Here is a 17,203-nt window from a genome sequence, read left to right as displayed (position 1 = left end):
GTTTGCATGGGAGTATCACATGGTTTGGCATTGTTTAAGTTGCATTTGTTCAAAAGCTCTATAATTTTATCTCTTTGAGAAAGTTTGAATCCCTTTTTTGTTTTGCTAATTTGAACTCCAAGATACTTATTTACCTTTCCTAATGACTTTAAAGAAAAGTGTTCATTTAGTTTTGTTACAAAAGTTTCTCTTTTTCTTATATCTTTGCCTATATACAAAATATCATCCACATAAATTAACACAAATTCTAAAGAATCACCTTCCTTTTTTACAAAGAAACAATTGTCAGCAGAAGTGGCATTAAAATTCATATTTTTGAGTACTTTGACTAAACATTCATACCATCGCTTGCCAGATTGTTTCAATCCGTATAGACTTTTGTTTAGCAACCATATTTCATTCTTGTTTGTATATTGACTATGAGGAGCTCTTACATATATATCTTTATCTAACTTTGCATGTAAATATGCAGTCTGTATATCATATTGGAATACCTCGAGATTAAGTGCTGATGCTATGACTAGAGCTGTTTTAACACTCTCAGTTCTTACTGTGGGAGAGTATGTGTCTGTATAATCCTCAGGATATTTTTGAGCATAACCTTGTGCGACTAGTCTAGCCTTATATAAAGTATTGCCTCCTTCTAAGTTTTTGACTTTATATATCCATCTGGTGCCAATAATGGTCTTATCCTTTGGTGCATGTGTGGGTGTGAATACATTCAATTCTCGTAAACTATTCATCTCCTTAGTCATTGCTGATTCCCACTTTTCTTTTTCTTCGGGGGGAAGTCTCAATACTTCCTCGTATGTGTTTGGTGTTACTATTTCCCCATCCATACACATCACATAATCTTTGTATTTGTTTGGTACCTGATTTCTGTTACTTCTGATCGTTCTTACAGGTATACTATCATTGTCATGTAAATATCTCGCTTCTTTTTTTGTTACTGAATCAGTTTTTATTTTATGTTGACTGTTTGTCCATGTTCTAATTTTGTTTTTGTGTGTGCTGTGATTGTTTTCTTCTCCAATATTCTTATCTTGATGTTTGGTGTCTGAATTGATGTTTGGGAATATTTCATTAAGATGTATTTTGGACCAATTGGCCTGTTCATGAAATACTGCTGTCCTTGAAATTATAAATTTGTTATTGTTATCGATAAACCTGTACCCTTTTGTACCTGTCTCGTATCCCATGAACTTAAGTCTTCTGGATACGTTTTCACCTTTACGTCTTAATTGCTTAGGTATATGTACGTCTGCAGTGACTCCAAATATGTGCATGTGTGCTATCTTTGGTTTCCTACTATACATTACTTCATATGGTGTCTTGTTTACAATGCTGGACCAAGTCCTATTTTGGGTGTAATTGGAGTATTGTAAAGCTTCTGACCAGAATTGTTTACCTAAGCCAGCATCTTCTAATGTGGATCTAATCATGGTTTGTAGTGTCGAGTTCTTTCTCTCTGCCACTCCGTTCTGAAATGCAGAGAAAGGGCTAGATGTGTAATGCAACATCCCTTTGTCTTTTAGCCATCGGGAGAATTCCTTTGACATGAACTCACATCCTCTATCTGTCATAATTTGTTTTATTCTAATGTTGTGTTGTGTCTCTATGCGTTTGTAAAATTCTTTAAATTTCTGAAAGGTTTCATCCTTGTGTTTTAATGTGTAGACAAACCCATAACGACTATAGTCATCCACAATGGTTAGAAAATAGCGTTTTCTATATGTGATTGATGGTGTCAATTGATCTGTCCCCGTCCCCACACACACACCACACAGCCAGCCGAGGGTTAAGGAAACACTTTGGAACGCACCCAGTTCTTATCTCCCTCTTGGCAGCGATAGACACACCATCTGCCAAGCGACTTTATTTTCACAAACAGACAGATAAGATACGAACGTTCAAGAAAGTCCAAACAGAAATAATATTCCTCCCAGCAGTTCCGGACGAGGCTTTAGTGACTAGCCAAAGGTTTACTTTGTTCGTCACAAAAGATCCTTGACCACCACCCTCTATTATATAGTCTCTGGGGTGAGGTCTCTGGGGTGTGGTCCAGTGACTCAGTTTTAATCCCTAACACGCCTCCCCAGCTGCTGCAAACGTTTATCACGCCTTCGGAGGCGTGCGTCCAGGAATGATGTGTCATTATCACTCTGATCCGAAGCAGCTGTTTCCTCTCCCTCGGCCGGCACTTGAAACAATGCCAGAGGGGAGGGGCCTGGAGAGGGAGGCCTGGCTGACTCCTCTTCCTCATGCTCGGAGCTTTCTTCCTCCGATGGGACAGGCTCAGAGGGCGGGGCCACAACATCAATGGACCAACCAGATCCATGTGTACTAATTCAAAAATTTGTTTGGTTGATCTGGTTGATTTTCTTGGTCTGGGACTAGTTTTGAGTTTTGTGGATTTACACACTGAGCATTCTAAATAGTTTTTACAATTTTTTATTTTAACACCTTCAGCATGTTCAATCATTTTCTGTACTACAGGAAAACTGGCATGTCCTAATTTCCTATGTAAGACATGAGCACACTCATCATGAATTGGTTTACCTATTTTAGGTTTTTTATCATTGGATGTGTTTTTGTTACTATGAATTACCTCATGTTCCTCATTATCACTATTACTATTCTCTTCATTATCTATGTCATTGTTATCTTCCACGTTGGAATCAATGTTGTGTAAGCATCTTTCTTTTGTTATTAAGTAGGGCAAGCCTCCTTTGATAATCACAGTACCTACGTTTGTCTCATTTTTCTTTAATGTTGCATTTCCTTTTGAGAAGACAATGTTTATGCCAGAGCCTCTGCTTAGTTTTATTGCACTAAGTATGTTATGAGGTATTTCAGGTATTAACAATACCCCCTCTATTTTTCCTAGACCAGGTAAGGTTATATTTCCTCTACCTATGACTTGAACCTTTTCTTGATTAGCTACTTTAATTACAAATTTATCTTCTATAAATGAAGATAGTATATTTTTATTATGTGTAGTGTGATTTGTTGCTCCAGAATCGATGAGCCAATCGTTGTCCTCTGATCTATGCATGTTAGTGTTATTGTGTTTGTTCAGCCCATTCAGTGAACCAGATTTTCTATCCTTTGAATTATCTCTGCCCCCTCTATGTTCCCTATAGATGGGTGGACTCCTATATCTATGTCTATCAATGGATGACTGTCTGTTGTGATATCTATCTCTGTGATCTGTCCTTTGCTTCTCTCTGAGGAATTTAGGACAATCTCTCCTATTATGTTCCTTGGATCCACAATTGTGACATTTAATTGGTTCATGATATCTCTCTTGAAATGCTACTTTCTTATATTGTTTATGTTCCATGTGGTTGTTATAATGACTTCTCCTCGAATTATCTTCAGCTATCAATCTATTAGATAGGTTTTCTATGGATAAATATCCCAAATTGATTGTATCTAAATGAGATATGTAGTTATCCCAAGATGGGTCTAATGAATTAATGATAACACTCTTCATTGTTTGGTCTGAAATTATCTCTCCTCTTAATTGTAATTCTGCTCTGACTTTGTTTAAAGATATTAAATGTTCACTTATGGTAACCCCTGATTTTAACCTGGCTGAGAAGAAATCCTTAGACATCCTTGTTGTGGTGGCTACACTCTCACTGTGAAACAATTTAAACATGCATTGAACAATTTCTGATACAGTTAGATTTGACTTAATACTATGGTACATGGCAGGAGATATACTGGAGATTAGTAAGAAAAATGCTCTATGATGTAGGCAGTCCAATCTTAAAGTCCAAGGTCTTTTTGGGGGGTTTGTAATAAAAAATAATAAATTTTCCTTTAGAAAAACAACCTGGAGCTGTTGGCACCACTCTTGTAAATTAACATCTTCTATTCTCAGTTTTGGGAAATCATTGGGTAAATTCCCAATATTGTTAGTTTCATTACTTACAACTGGAGGAAGTCCGTGATCTTCTAAATGCTGGTAACCGCAGAACGGCGTGGGGATGCTAGCGACGACTTTGAATGGCACTCTCTGTCTCTCGTGGCCTCCGAAGTTGTCTGCGTAGTCTTGCACATGCGTATTGTCCATTTCGCTCCTGAAGTCGTAGTGAGAGGTTCTCGCCGCTGCAGCTCCCTCGCATCGCTCTTCCTCGGATGACTCGGTCTCTGGTTCGGTCTTGGGAGTCCTGGTGGCAATGGGCGCTCTTTTTCTTTTATTGAGAACGCTGGTCTCTGGGATCGTCTGCGGTGTGGGTTGGTATCTGCAGGGCTCTCTAGGTTCGGGCGCCGGTGCTTTCGCCGTTTGAATAGAAGCGGGTGAATTTTGAGAAGTTTGTTTGCTTGTTGTTTTTTTCTTTATCTTTTTACTGCAGTCTTTCGTTGATTCTTTAGTGATTCTCAACTTTGATCCAAATGTTGCAAAAAGCGTTTTCATTGCAGATTCTACTTGAGTTTCTATTGAGTCTTCTTCAATTTCTGTGTCTGATTCTTCTGATGTGTAGATTTTCTCTCTTTCATTTTTTGCATCGAGTAAGGCTTTTCGCGCCAGATATTTTGAATCCTGCCTTCTGATTGGCTCTGCTTCGCTCATCTTAGGGGTCTGTTGAAACCAAGATGGCTGCCATTCAAAATTTTGCGCGGGACCATTGTTCCTCTCCTTCGTTGCATTTTTATCTGCAGGCAAATCGCTCACCGTTTTTGAGTCTTTATTTTCATCTGTAACGATGTGCTTCTCTCTCGCTGCTCCGTTGTTTTTCAATAAGTCTTGGAGGTTCGCGATGAGGTTTTCATCGTTCTTTTGGCTTTTTAAAAGTTTTAGTATTTCTGACCTGAGTTCGTTATTTTCTATTTCGTTTTCTTTTTGGTCATCATTCTCATCTATTATTTCTTCGTTGTCTGTAGTGCAGTCTTCAGATTCTCTTGATATTTCAGTTGCGTATTCATCAATTATTTCTTGATCTGCTTCCATTTCTTTACTGTATGCCCTGGTGTTGGGTCTTACTTTTTTGTTTCTCGATTTTTCTCTCTCAGACATTGTTGAATCTTTTATTGAGTCAATTAACCATCCTCTGCTACCAGATTGTTGCAATATTTTCAGGATCAGACTCAATAAATGAACTAAGAATTATATATTCAAGTAAAGCTCTGTTTATTTACAGAAGGCATTCTATATTCGCTGAATAATCACAGATAGAAGCACAGGGGAAAGGCATACAGCTCCTTATATATACAAGGGGTGGAGCTAGATATGGGAGTGGTTAAATATATATACATTAGGCAGTGAAAAATAAATTAACCCTTGGTATTCTGTACATATACTATTTACATAATGGAGAATAAGGCATTTACTTGTGACAAAATCGTTGTGATCAGAGATGGGATTCAGCCGGTTAGGACCGGTTCACGTGAACTGGTTGTTAAATTTTTGTGCAGTTTGGAGAACCGGCAAATTGCACCATTGGCTGGCCCCACCCCTCCCTGCCCCTCCCCTCCCACTAACTCCTCATCTCGCTTCGCCCACCATGGTCATGCCCAAGGCATAGCTACTGCTGCTCTCTGGTTCCCTCGCTTGCCTCAACCACACGGCCCAGCTGATTTCTGCCTGGTGAGCCTTCCTTCACTGATCTCCGCCCACCTAGTCACATGACCACCCAGCCACGCCTACCCAGAGAACTGGTTGTTAAATTATTTGAATCCCACCACTGGTTGTGATGCATTAGCAGCATTTTTGACCCAAGTTTGCATGGAACTTTAATACCTTTAAATATATGCAATTTGGTAAGGTGACCAGATTTTAACATTGGTAAAGAGGGACATTGTGGGCGTGGCTTATTTTGTGGGCGTGGCTAGCTGGTCATGTGACTGGGTGGGCATGGCTAGCTGGTCATGTGACCGGGTGGCCATGGCTATGTGTATAGGGTAAGGTGAACAGATTTTAACATTGGTAAGAGGGACACCATTGTGGGCGTGGCTTATTGTGTGGGCGTGGCTTGGAGGCCATGTGACTGGATGGGCGTGGCTAGCTGGTCATGTGACCGGGTGGCCATGGCTACGTGTATAGGGACTACTCAGAGGGCTGGAAAGTCATTTCTGACAGGTCCTCACACTTTTGACTGGTCCTCACACTTATGACCATCCTCACATTTATGCCCGTGCAGCATTCTTAACAACCATGTCACTCATTTCACAACTGCTTCTCTTCACCATGATGACAAGATAGGGCAAAAAACGTAAAATGTGAGGACAGTCGTAAGTTCGAGGACTGGTCAAAAGTGCGAGGACCAGTCAAAAATAACTTTTTCAGCCCTCTGAGTAGTCCATATGCACAAAAGGACTAACCAGAGGGCTGAAAAAAGTCATTTCTGACAGGTCCTCGCACTTTTGACTGGTCCTCACACTTATGACCATCCTCACATTTATGCCCGTGCAGCATTCTTTACAACCATGTCACTCATTTCACAACTGCTTCTCTTCACCATGATGACAAGATAGGGCAAAAATGTAAAATGTGAGGACAGTCGTAAGTTCGAGGACTGGTCAAAAGTGCGAGGACCAGTCAAAAATAACTTTTTCAGCCCTCTGAGTAGTCCATATGCATAAAAGGATACAGTAATAGAGAGGGATGAAGGAAGGGAAGGGAAATTAGAGTAGGAGTGACGGTTAAGAGAGGGAGGAAGAGAGGAGGAGAAGGAGAAAGGAAGAGGAAATAGGGAGGAGAAGAAGAGGGTGGGGGGAAGAGAAAGTAAGAAGGAAAGAAAAGAGAGGTGGTAGGTTTGAGGAGAAAGATTGCTGTACAATGAAAAAGATGAAAGGGAAGAAAGCCAACCCCAAACAAATATAAAGATATTAAGATAAAGAATGAATTGTTAAACTTTAAAGAATAAAAGAGAACAAATATGAATAAATAGCAATAATTAGAAACACACATACATACAATGTATTTTCTTTGAACAGAATATTTGGCTGGTTCACAAATTTAAACAGTGTTTAGTCATTTCAATTAAATTTACAATTTCTATATTTCCTTTTTGCCATATTTATTCCTCATCTATTTTTTTAAAAAAACAATATTACCCTTCATCCTCATCTCTAATCTTAATCAAATTCAATTTTTCCCTTCTATTCTATTTTATACCCCTTCCCATTGTCATCTATTTTTATATCCATCCTCACATTGGTTAATTATGTAATTATGTAATACAGTTGTTTAATACAAATTCAACATTTTAATATAAATCAATTAGTTATATAACTATCTTTTTTGTATATTAATCAATATGAACATGAATATTCCAATTATTTCCATGCAATCCAATTTCTTACAAATCAATTAATTATACTTACCAATAATAATAAACCAAATAATTTCCCCCATATATTCCTCCAAACCACAACTTAACCATTTCTGCTTTCAACACAGTATACAATTAATAATATCTCAATTATTACAATTCCCTAGTTAAAAAGAGCTTTTTTTTCTTTTGTGTTTTAAAATCTTGAACTCTCCTCTTTTGCCCTAAATAATTTTCCATTGTTTGCACTTACCTTTTTTGGTGAGGAAAAGGAAAATAAATCTGCTGCCTAATTTTCCAACGTTGCAAGCAAACAGCAAAGCCAACAGCCAGTTTCACTTTCGTTTTGAGCTTGGTTTGCACAAAGAGAAAAAAAAAAAAACTGCAGGAGCAATTTAGGAAGAGCAGAGCCCTGCGCAAATCAGCTGAGAGGGGGAAGCCGAGCTAATCAACGTAGGGCGGCCCTTTGAAGCCCCGCGGCAAGAGTTTAAACAGGTTTTTTCCCTCTAGCCATCAGCGGGGATTCAGGAGGCAGAATGAAAAATCGGGACTTTTTTAAAACGCCGCGGGACGCGGGACAAATTGCTCAAAAGCGGGACTGTCCCGCCAAAAGCGGGACGTCTGGTCACCTTACAATTTGGGCAATTCTAAAAGTTTCCACACCCTGTATCTTGGCTAACCTTTGATTTCCTTTACCAGTCTATTATTTCCTGGGCCTTCTAAACAGAACTAGGTGCTAACTGAATAAAATTGTTTTTTTCTGAATTAGGGACTTAGCCTATCTGTTCCCAAAAATGCATGCTTATGAAACAAACATTCCTTTGAAACAGATTTCCCTCATTAGAACTGTGTATATTGATTCATGGATTATTCTGTTTTCCCTCTCATGTACCCAAATCCATACAAATAAAGTTGAGAGGCTAAGTCACATTATAGCATCAGTATTAGATTCTATCCTCTCATACGTACGTTTCAGAACTCCAAGGAACTTCTTGGAATTTTTGGTTACTATCCATCTTCAGATAACCAATCAAGACCTTGCTCTTTGGCCAGGATTTTTAAGCTGGAAAAATAACTTCTCTAGCCATTTTTTTTACTGAATATTTAATTATTTAAATTTATTGGCTGCCCAACTCCAGTAGACTCTGGGTGGTGTACAAAACTCGGAAGAATAGAAAAAACAGCTAAAAAGATTGAATCACATAGACAGCCCAGTGTAAAATAATCTGATGGACAACAAAAGCAACAAAACAAAATAGGGGCTATTGAAGAAATTATAAACATCAACCCCAGGCCTCGAACAAAAACCAGATTTTTACACCTTTCGGGAACCAAGAAGAGAGGGCACCCTCCTTATTTCTGAAGGATGCTGTTCCAGAAGATGGGAGTCACATCAGAGAAGATATGGTTCTTAGCTCCTCTGAACTAGCAATGTTACATGGAGGGGGTCTGGAATGCACCCACTCTGCTGGAATGCACTGGGCAGGCAGAAATGATTGGAGACAAATATTCGTCAAATAACCAGGCCCTATACCCATGATGGTGAACCTATGGCACGTGTGCCGGAAGTGGCACGCAGAGCCATCTCTCCGGGCACGTAAGCCATCGCCCATTACTCTTCCAGGTTCTGGCACACCAGCCACTGGTCTTCATGCATGTGGGAACACCAGAAATCAAAAGAGCAACCGCTCAGTGCACATGCGTGTGGCAAGCTGGTCTTCTGGTTTCTGGTGCGCATGTGCACGTGAAGACCAGCTGGCCAATTCGCATGTGTGCCCCGGAAACCGGAACATCATCTTCCCAGCGCACACATACCTACTGGGCGGCTGCTCTTTTGGTTTCCAGTGTTCCGGCACTCCCATGCACTGGAAGACCAGATGGCCAATGCACCGGAACCCAGAAGAGCAAGGGGAGCAGAGCTGCCAGCCAGGACAGGCGGGCCTGGGCTTCCCTCCCTCCCCGCCCGAGCGGACTTCTTCGCAGCCCCAGCACTCCAATCTGCAGCACCGATGTGCGTCCGTGGTTCGGAGCGCCTGGCCAGCTCGGGTGCACAGGACAGCAGGGCAGCATTTGCTGGCTGGGTGGGCGCCGCTCCACCTGCTGCTCCTGCAGCCGTGAGGGGCGAGGGGGTGGTGGCTGTTCTCCCACTGCCGCTTCTGGCCAGGATGCTGGAGTAGCCAGGAGGAAAAGGAGGAGGAGCTGCCGTTGGGGAGGCGAACTGCCCCAGGAGGGCTGGAGGAGAACGCAGCTCCTCACGCATGGAGATGCCGCCGAAGGGTAAGAGGCACCCCAGCCCGGAAGTGGCCCAGAAGGAGGGGGCTGCATTGGCTTGTTCTCAGTGGCAGGTGGGGGGGGCGCTTCATCCCAGCCAGACTTGGGGTGAAAGTCTCCTGCCTGCTGGCCCCCCAACCCAAGCCCCAGGAACGCGAATGTCCCTTCCCTCCGAGGCCGGGAAGGGGCTCTGGCTTTCCAGCAGAGGGAGATGGCATTCCCCACCCAACTTTCTCTCTCTGTCCGGGCCTGCAGAACCGGGTCATCAGTGGGCATGTCCCACCCACCCAGCAGGAACCAGGGGGGCAGGCAGGGGGTCGGGTAGGGAGGCGCGGGGATCCCCGAAAGGCTAGGCGGAGCTGGCGCATGCGCACTGGACAGCTGGTCTGCACGTGTGCATGCATGCCAGAAACCAGAAGACCAGGTGGTTGGCGCACATGTGTGCGCTGGAAACCAGAAAATCATCTGCTGTTCTGATTTTTGGTACACAGGTATGTACATGCGCACGCGTGCTCCCATTTTGGCACTCAGTGCCAAAAATATTCGCCAACACTACCCTATACCCATGATGGCGAACCTATGGCATGCGTGCCATAGGTGGCACATGGAGCCATATTAGTGGGCATGACCAGCTCAGCTCTGGGGCGCATGTGTGTGCCAGCCAGGTGATTTTCGGGCCTTCTGGGCCCACCAGAAGTAGGGAAACAGGCTGTTTCCTGCCTCTGGAGGGCCTGGGGGGGTGGGGAAGGCCCGTTTTTCTTTCTTACCTGGCTCCAGATCCTCTCTATTTATCTGGGAAGAGCAAAAACAGCCTTTCCCACTCCCTTGGAGGCCCTATGGAGGCTGAAAGGGCCCATTTCCCAACTCTCGGTGGGACAGGAAGTGACGTTTTTGCTGTCCCCAGCCTCCAGAGACTCCTAGAGAGGCTCCTAGAGACTCCTAGAGAGGCTCTGGAGGCTGGGGACAGCAAAAAAGTCACTTCCTGTCCCACCGGGAGTTGGGAAATGGGCCGTTTCAGGCCTTTGGAAGGCCTCTGAGGGAGTGAGAAAGGCTGTTTTTGCCCTTCCCAGATAAATAGAGAGGATCTGGAACCAGGTAAGAAAGAAAAACGGGTCTATCAGGCCATCATGTGCCAGGAGCGCATGGGCATGGGCACGTGTGTGCGCGACCCTCCCCCACCCCTCCTTTCCTGGCACGCGATGGCAAAAAGGTTAGCCATCACTGCCCTATACTATACAGGGCTTTATACTGGTAGGTAATAACTATCGCCTTGAGTTACACTTGACAGCCAACTGGCAGGCAATGCAGCTTGCATAGCACTGGTGACACATGGGCACATCAGCAGTAACTCCTGGCACCATTGCATTCTGACCCAGTGTAGCTTCCAGGTAACCAAATCCCCCTCCTCAACCAAGGAAAAATGTACATGATAAACCTGTGCAAAGGCCCTCCAGGCCACAGCTGCCGCCTGCTATTTGAACAGTAGCTGCAAATCCAGAAGGACTCCCAAGTTATGAACCAATCTTGCCTGGGGAAAGGCAGTCCCATCCAAGATAGAGGCATCCTCCACTCAGGGGACCCATACAGTCACAACTACTCAGTCTTGTTAGAATTCAACTAAAGTGTGTTCTGCCCAACCCAGACCCAAAAGCCTCCAGGCATTGGATCAATGCATTGATAGCTTCATATGGGCACTTGAGATGGAGATATAAAGTTGGGTATCATCAGCATATGGATAACACCACACACCAAACTGGCAGAAGACCTCACCCGTGGTTTTATGCAGATGTTGAACAGAAGAGAGAAGCATGTCAAGCCCTAATGAAAAATATTTATGGTTTATATTATAGTTTGGATTGTTAGCTAACTTGAGTACCCCATGGCGTGTGGGATTTACATTGATATAAATAAACAAATACTAATATGCTAGCTGTATTTATTCAGCACACTTAGATAACAATGTGGCTCTTTTTGGGTTTAATTTATTATATGCACCAGCTACTGTGGTTTATATGTTTATGGCTTAACATGCTTTGCAAATTTAGCGCATTGTGGTTTTTCCAACAAATTACCATTAAACAAATGGTTTGGCTGCTGTACAAATAGAGATGTTATGTTTCTATGAGTCCATCGGACCTGGAATAACAAATGTTTGTACTTGTTTCATTATAAAAGTCCATCTGCAGTTACTTCATAGTCAACAAAGATCAGCATTTATTTATTTATTTATTTTTAAATTTCTATACCGCCCTTCTCCCTGAGGACTCAGGGCGGTGTACAGCCAAAATTAAAAAACATGCAGTACAAATATTAAAAACAATTAAAAGATATATACATTTGGCCCAATTAAAACTCACTATCAATTAAAACATTTAAAAAATTTCTTCTTAAGCCAGCCCGGCTTGCTTAAAAAAATGGGTTTTAAGGGCACGACCGAAGGCACTGAGGTCTTGGATTCTCCTTATCTCTGGGCGCAGCTGATTCCAGAGGGTAGGTGCCCTCACAGAGAAGGCCCTCCCCCTGGGGGTCACCAGCCTGCACTGTTTGGCTGATGGCACCCCGAGGAGGCCCTCTCTGTGGGAGCGCACGGGTCGATGGGAGGTCGTCGGTAGCAGCAGGCGGTCTCGAAGATAGCTAGGCCCTATGCCATGGGTACATATAACCAAGTGGAAAAATACAAACTAAGCAGCTTATTTGACTTTTATTTATTCAATATCTATAGCCACCCATCTCAGATAAATGACTCTGAACAGCGAGTAATAGTACATGAATACAGTTACAATTGTTTATCATTTTATTCTAGGAATTTCACATATGACCACTGGCTCCCCTAATAGAACGGAAGATGTTCACATAACAAAAGAAATGGTGCAAAAAACAAGCAAAGAAGGTCAAGAACTAGAGTGCCCCTGGTTTAGAAGAGCTGCATGGATTCTGGTTGAAGTCACTTAACAAGTTTGCATGCAAGATTAGCAAACCAGATGAATCAGGTTCTGGAAACACCAGAAAGTGAAACATGGTTAACAACTGGAAGAACTGTTTTGATTCAGAAGGTTGCAGAAAAGGGAAATAAACCTGAAAATTACAGGCCAATCACTTGGCTGGCAACAGTTTACAAATTACTTTCAGGCATTATTGCAAACCAAATTTATGGATAGCTATCTAGTTAACTAGATTTCTAGTTAACAATGGATCTTGAATTGTTATTGACAACATAGTATTAAGAATGTTAAGAATCCAGAAAAGCTGGATTCAGATTTTCAGAAGAGCTTCTTATATGGAAAAATAAGGATTAATAATGGATTAATCCAATAAAATAATGGATTAAACATATTCTGGTCATGCAAATTTTCCTGCTCACCCAGGAGACTATTGGTAATATGCCTATTCACATTACGAAATTACGGTTATTAACGTCACATTATGAAGTTACAAAATATATTAATCTTACCTTTCTCTAAGAAACTGAAAGAGATGATTGAACATTGAAGTAAATCCCTACTCCCACATTTAGTATGCTCCAATAACTTTACCAGAATAGGCCTCAGGCTATTTACATGAACAAGGCCTAAACGGATATTATTTTTAATTTTAACAACTGTGCAATTTTATTCATGTTTGCTTTCTTTTCTTGCTCCCCAAATTCTTCCTCACCAACAGTATTGCACTATAGTTTTAAGACAAAGCACTTGTTGTGTATTTTGTAATCCTTTTCCAAGTTGCCACCAGCAAAAACAGAGAAGGAAGCATGCCACTCAGCAAGCTGCATTATCTTTTGTAACTCAACACAGTTCATACAAATTATCTTAGCAGCATTTTTAAGCATTTCCCAGTCTTAACCTGAAATATGAGAAGGACCTTGGATGGAGACTTCTTCCCTACAAAACTAGGCACATATTCAACATACAGTATACAGTACAAATCTAACTTCTTTTATGTTGCTGAATTGTTCCACTCCTGCCACTCCTGGTATTCATCATTTATACAGAAACGTAAGGCATATGCTTGCTTTTAAAATTACCAAACCCTTAATAATACCCTTTGAGCAGATAACTCATCACTACCTTAATTAATCACTACCTTGCTACATATATTATGGATTTTTTTCACTGTTTCTTAGGTTCATCATTCACATAATGTTCTTGAGATCTTTCACTATTGCATCATTATATTGTGCAATTAAACTTTCCTCCACAATGCACACTTGGCTTAGATTGTTTCCAACTAGTGCACAAGGTCCACCCAATTTTCTGCACTAATATTAGTTTGCTTATCCTTTTAAACTCTTTTCACCTTAATCTGTGCTTTAAACTCCTATATCTTCTGCAGCTTGACCCTATGTGTATTTACTCGGTAAGGATGAATTTCTTGGAAAGTACTCCTTGAATCTAGCATGAAGCAACTCAGTTTGAATTCCTCCCGTCTTTGTGTTTTCCTTCTATAAAACAAATCCAGGGTCCCTTTTGACTAATCACTTCAGGAAGACAACCATTCCTCAAAAAATTGGGAGAATATAGAAGCAAAGGATAAAAATCACAAACCCAAAAGTAAAAGCATATGTAGCAGGAGCGGGCATCCTTTTGGGGTGTGCATGATTTTTTTTTTTTTTAAATTCAACCTCTGAGACCAGTGGTGGGTTTCAATTTTTTTTACTACCGGTTCTGTGGGTGTGGCTTGGTGGGCGTGGCATGGCTTGGTGGGCGTGGCTTGGTGGGCGTGGCAGGGGAAGGATACTGCAAAATCTCCATTCCCACCCCAATCCAGGGGAAGGTTACTGCAAAATCCCCATTTCCTCCTTTATCAGCTGGGACTTGGGAGGCAGAGAATAGATGGGGGCGGGGCCAGTCAGAATTTTTATTACCAGTTCTCTGAACTACTCAAAATTTCCGCTACCGGTTCTTTTTTTTTTTTTTTTTTTTAATTTTTTATTATATTTTTATTATTAAGGAATAACAAAAAGGAAAAAAAATCAATACAAAAAATCAATAGTAAGGAAAAAAAAAAATTTTTTTCCCCCAACGTGCTATACAAACAGAAAGGAAGTTTTAGGAACTTGAAGTCTTCAATTCTTCCAGAAATCTCTTTGATAAGGTACTGGTGCCGATTCATCCAATCTCCCAAGTGCAAAGTCCACAAATGGTTGCCAAGTGTTCCAAAAAACATTTTCTTTATATATACCACTTCTAATTTTAATATCACAAGTCAATTTATCATTTAATGCAAATTTCCATGTTTCATTATACCGCTACCGGTTCTCCAGAACAGGTCAGAACCTGCTGAAACCCACCTCTGTCTGAGACCAATTTGGAGGTAGTCAATGGTATTCCAAAGGTGTTTTTTCAGGAGGCAACTGGACTTTCTTGTTTTTCCTTTGAAGATGTTTCGCTTCTCATCCAAGCTTTTCATCCTGAAAAAGTACCTTTGGGACAACCATGACCTGGATGACTAAGAATCTCTGCAGACTTTTAGTCAATGGTAGACTTATATGCAGGCAAGGTAAAAGAGGCAAGGATGGATGTTCCTCAGCATGTAATCAGAAATCATGAAAATCAACAAAGAACCACAAGAGTAAACAGCTATTAGCAATCACTTAAAATTAAGTGCAAACAGAAAATAGGAGATTTGTTTCTTTTGAAGCAAATCCTGGATTCATTATGTATAATACATAAATGGAAATTGTAAAGTAGGCCGTATGTGGAAGCAGGACAAGTTGTAGGCCAGTTTTTTTTTTCCCCAGATCAACCGGCTGACCTTGTCCTACCTATGAGTGCAGATTGAAAACAAGGAGAACAAGCTGAACCAGCAAAGCTGTTTGCCAGGAAAAAATATCAGAATCTCAGGATTGCATAATTACCTTTAGCTTAAAACATCCAAACTCCTGGAAAATATGAAATAACATTATTAGAAACTTCAGCTGTACTGACATAAAGTCAACAGATATTAAATTTAATTAGAAGACTGAAGAGATGCTTATACAGGTAGTCCTTGACTTACAACGGTTCATTTAGTGACCATTCAAACTTACAACGGCACTGAAAAAAATGACTTATGACCATATTTTATTTAATAAAATAAATAAAATAAATAAATAAATATTTTTACACTTAGGACCACTGCAGCATCCCTATAGTCATGTGATCAAAATTTAGACACATGGCAACTGACTCATATTTATGATGGTTGCAATGTCCCGGGGTCATGTGATCACCTTTTGTGACCATCTGACAAGCATAGTCAACAGGGAAGCCAGATTCACTTAACCATGTTACTAGTTTAACAATAGCAGTGATTCACTTAACAACGGTGGCAAGAAAGGTCGTAAAATGGGGCAAAGTTCACTTAACAAATGTCTCACTTAACAACACAAATGTTGAGCTCAATTGTGATCGTAAGTGGAGGACTACCAGTATATGGAATACAAAGGTCTTCAACAAATATGTAGCTGAGAAACAGGAATAAAATGAACTGCTCTCTTAGGTTAAGTTTGACTGTTATGTGATTTATTGACTTAAATCTTTTTCACCTGCTTTTTTCAAAAAGTTTTATAAAAATAAATCTGTCAAATAACTGAAAATATATTTTTAGGGTTGCTACCACATTTGTAGAATTTATTTTATTCTGTTGTCATGTTGGTAACATGATGGTTTCCAAAAGCAACAGCTCTCTTCTGATTATGTTAATGGTTGTTTTAAGATGTCTGATTATATGTATGTATTTTTTTTTATTGTAAGCCACTCAGCCTGATGTATCTGAATTGAGTAGTTACATCAATTAATCAATCAAATAAGGAAACCATTTGCCATCATTTTCTTCCAGGATTCCCCCCACCCCACCCCCCAGCTTTCCAGTCCAGCCTACAGTGCTGTGATTTCCTGTTGGTCTCCCATCCAAGAATCAGGACCATGATTGATATGGCTGCCCATCTCACAACAGTAACTTTGAGTGGCATACAAAGTTAAAACAATAATACTGTTGAATTGTATACTGCAGATACAGCCTAAATACTATCTATGTAGGCTGTATCTGCAGTATACAGCTACTGGGTTTACATAGAGATAAAATTGGTTCATGGCAGGACAATTACAGCAGATAAGCAAAAATACTTTGTTTTTCTCTGTGCATTCCATGATATTGACCAAATGGGACTTCAAAATAGCAATTGCTGAAAGAACGGGAGATATAGAAGCTAGTCACCTTTTTTATTATAAGGAACATGTTTATGTCCAGTTATGTCTTTTAATGTTGCAACTGCTATAAAGTGACACAAATAACATTAAAGTTCAACTACTTAATTATGTAATTGACATCGATTATATAATTTTGGATTAAACTGACATTTGGATTTAACAAATACAGTGGAGCAAAAAAGTATTTAGTCAGCTACCAATTGTGCAAGTTCTCCCACTTAAAAAGATGAGAGAGGCCTGTAATTGACATCATAGGTAGACCTCAACTATGAGAGACAAAATGAGAAAACAAATCCAGACAATCACATTGTCTGATTTGGAAAGAATTTATTTGCAAATTATGGTGGAAAATAAGTATTTGGTCACCTACAAACAAGCAAGATTTCTGGCTCTCACAGACCTGTAACTTCTTCTTTAAGAGGCTCCTCTGTCCTCCACTCATTACCTGTATTAATGGCACCT

This window comes from Pantherophis guttatus, chromosome 1 (genome assembly GCF_059756535.1).
Source record: "Pantherophis guttatus breed Tessera chromosome 1, ASM5975653v1, whole genome shotgun sequence".
NCBI classification, from domain to species: Eukaryota; Metazoa; Chordata; class Lepidosauria; order Squamata; family Colubridae; genus Pantherophis; species Pantherophis guttatus.
The sequence above is the reverse complement of the archived record's forward strand: the minus strand, read 5'-3'. Positions refer to the sequence as shown.